Source organism: Sinocyclocheilus grahami, unplaced genomic scaffold (assembly GCF_001515645.1).
Source record: "Sinocyclocheilus grahami isolate Dianchi unplaced genomic scaffold, SAMN03320097.WGS_v1.1 scaffold802.1, whole genome shotgun sequence".
NCBI classification, from domain to species: Eukaryota; Metazoa; Chordata; class Actinopteri; order Cypriniformes; family Cyprinidae; genus Sinocyclocheilus; species Sinocyclocheilus grahami.
The window spans coordinates 747,796-750,361 of record NW_015505981.1 but is presented as its reverse complement, the minus strand read 5'-3'; the positions used below and the strand labels follow the sequence as shown (position 1 = coordinate 750,361).

Genomic DNA, 2,566 nt, shown 5'->3' with positions numbered 1-2,566 from the left:
TTTTACAAAACTCTGAGCTGATTGTATGTAATGGAGTAAAGATCATTCTTTACGTTAGCTCATACACAAAAAAATAAAATGTTTTAATATTAAACCATTGCTCTCAGCTAAAATCCATAACCCATAATAACACATTCTCCAAAAAAGTCAATTCTCTGTTGTCCTTTCGCATCAAAATCCATGGACATATTTGTTTAGATCCGTTTTGGATTGTTTTCACTTGCAAACTGTGATTGGTCTGTGCATATTGCTCTCCAGCTGTTTGGACTCTCATTCTGACGGCACCCATTCACTGCAGAGCATCCATTGCTGAACAAGTGATGCAATGCTACATTTCTCCAAATCTGATCCGATGGAGAAAAACAAACAAACTCATCTGCACCTTGAATGGCCTGAGGGAGAGTAAATTTTCATGTTTTGGGTGAACTATTTTTATTCTTAATCCTCTGCCACTTGTACACTTATACTGTACTATAAAGAAATATTTCCATAAGTGAGGTAAGATCACGTGACAAACATCTAGCCTACCACTGTTTAAAATATTTAGTGTCTTATAACGCCAACTGTTACAATTACTATAAAAAATAGTTTATAGTAAATAGGACATATTTCGCAGTATTCAGTAGCTACTGTTCAATCCTGTACGTAGGCAATGACTCGACGCTATGTGGGCTCCTGTCCCTTTAAATTTCTTCGGTTTTTCCCGGAGAGACTCGGTGAGGTTCGCTGTCAAAGCCGCTGCTGCAAAGAGGGCAGTGACCGTGTTTTTGCAGATACCTATCGTTTCTCGGGTTAAGTGGGAGCTGTGGCATAATAAAATACATTTACGCCTGTGAAGTGAAGCAACCTGCCTCTCCACAAATGCAAGCTATTAAATGCGTGGTTGTCGGGGACGGGTAAGTAGTGTTTTGGGGAGCTGATGGAGAGGAGCATCCTTGGAAACCCCGTGTTGGGCATTGCAATTCATGCATGCCTAGTTCTGGCCTTTGCATTTTATTATCTGCTCAGCGTAATATCCTATATTTGACCCTAAGCGTGTATGCAGAATGCATGTAAAGCTAAAATATTATCGGAATCTGTATAGCTAACGTTATTGCAATGGGCGCATTACAGCGTGAGACATTAATAATTGTTTCTTGTCTTCGTGTATTATTTTGAATCGTAATGCACGTGCGGCTTGCCAGTATGCATTGTTTATTGGCCATTAAATGAACGGGCTTTGAACAGAAATGTGCCGTTTTTGTTCGCTATATCAGAGAGTGAATTATAATAGGGTGACCCGCGTTGAATGGCAAAAGCCTGAAGCAGAAACGCTATGGTTACCACTCCCTCGTACGCGCGTGAGCGAGAGTTTCCCCTGCTGTCTAGAGCTGCGAAGTCCGAGTCGTTCCGCGAGTCGGTTCTTTTGAAGAACCGGTTCAGGAACACGATTCGCTATTATTTTACGTCACGGCGTCATTGCGTGCAATTAAAGGCAATTATAAGATATCGGTTATATCAGATCAAATACAAAGACACATCAAAAGAAAAAGAAATGTTGGTAAATCGGCGTCTTGGTAAGTAATCAACACATTTTGTGCGCTATAAATAAACACAAAGAAAATATTTAAGGCTTCACAGTCATTTGCAGTCTGTTGTCATTTCTGTTGATGTGTGAAGGTAGTGTCCTATTTTTATCTTAGAATTAGTACAAGGGGGTTTATTCAATGCGCATTTGTGGATTATCATATAGCGCATATTTTTCATGTTTGCATTCTTTTAACGAAAACAGCTCGGTTCAACGATTCAGTCAGGTGGTGATTCGAGAATCGATTCGTAAACGAGTCCTTCATCCGACTCGAACGATTCTTAGCAGCTAGCGCTCTCTCAGTGCGCGTGTGGTAATGGAGCTCTCTGTGTGTGTGTGTGTGTGTGTGTGTGTGTGTGGCCCTCAGGCGAGTGTGCATCTGGGACAGGGTCTGTCACTATCTGACATACTAACACCCACATAAAGAGCACACTAGCAGCACTAACTACTTTTACTTGATGCAACCTTATTCATCATATAATGTTATGACCTAGTGCTCTTTTCACCATTTTTTCTGTTTTTTTTTTTAATGCACAGTAGTGCATCTCAGAAACACCTAGCTAAGCTATCTGGTGTGTGTTTCCTCAGGGCGGTGGGTAAAACCTGTCTGCTGATCAGCTACACCACAAATGCCTTCCCTGGCGAGTACATCCCTACAGTGTGAGTATATAGTGTGCATCTGCTCTAAAAGATAGCTGTCGCCCATCACCTACCCTCAGGGTCTGGCCATGGCCCGAGAGATCGGTGTGTAGAGAGAAAAACACTCGATTTATGAATGACTGCAGGGAGCTCTTAAAGGGGTGGTTCACTGGTTTTATTTCTAGGCTTGATTGTGTTTATGGGGTGCAGTTTAACATGTGTTAATGCTTCGTTTTTTAAAAACGCATTATTTTTCACATCATTTACCTTTATTCCAGACCTCTATGTCCCTTCTCTGAGAAATGGGCTGATCTTTTCCTGTTTTTATGAAGCCCCTCCCTCAGAAATATGCGATGGGCT

General features: G+C 41.4%; 1 long non-coding RNA gene across 1 annotated transcript in view; it reads left to right on the top strand.

The window, feature by feature from the left end:
* The first annotated feature begins 2,253 nt into the window (after positions 1-2,253).
* Positions 2,254-2,566, top strand: part of LOC107562006 (uncharacterized) — a 12,404-nt gene continuing 12,091 nt past the window's right edge. The window contains exon 1 of the long non-coding RNA XR_001605942.1: positions 2,254-2,311. This is a non-coding gene — a long non-coding RNA (uncharacterized lncRNA). The remainder of the gene's footprint in view (positions 2,312-2,566) is intronic.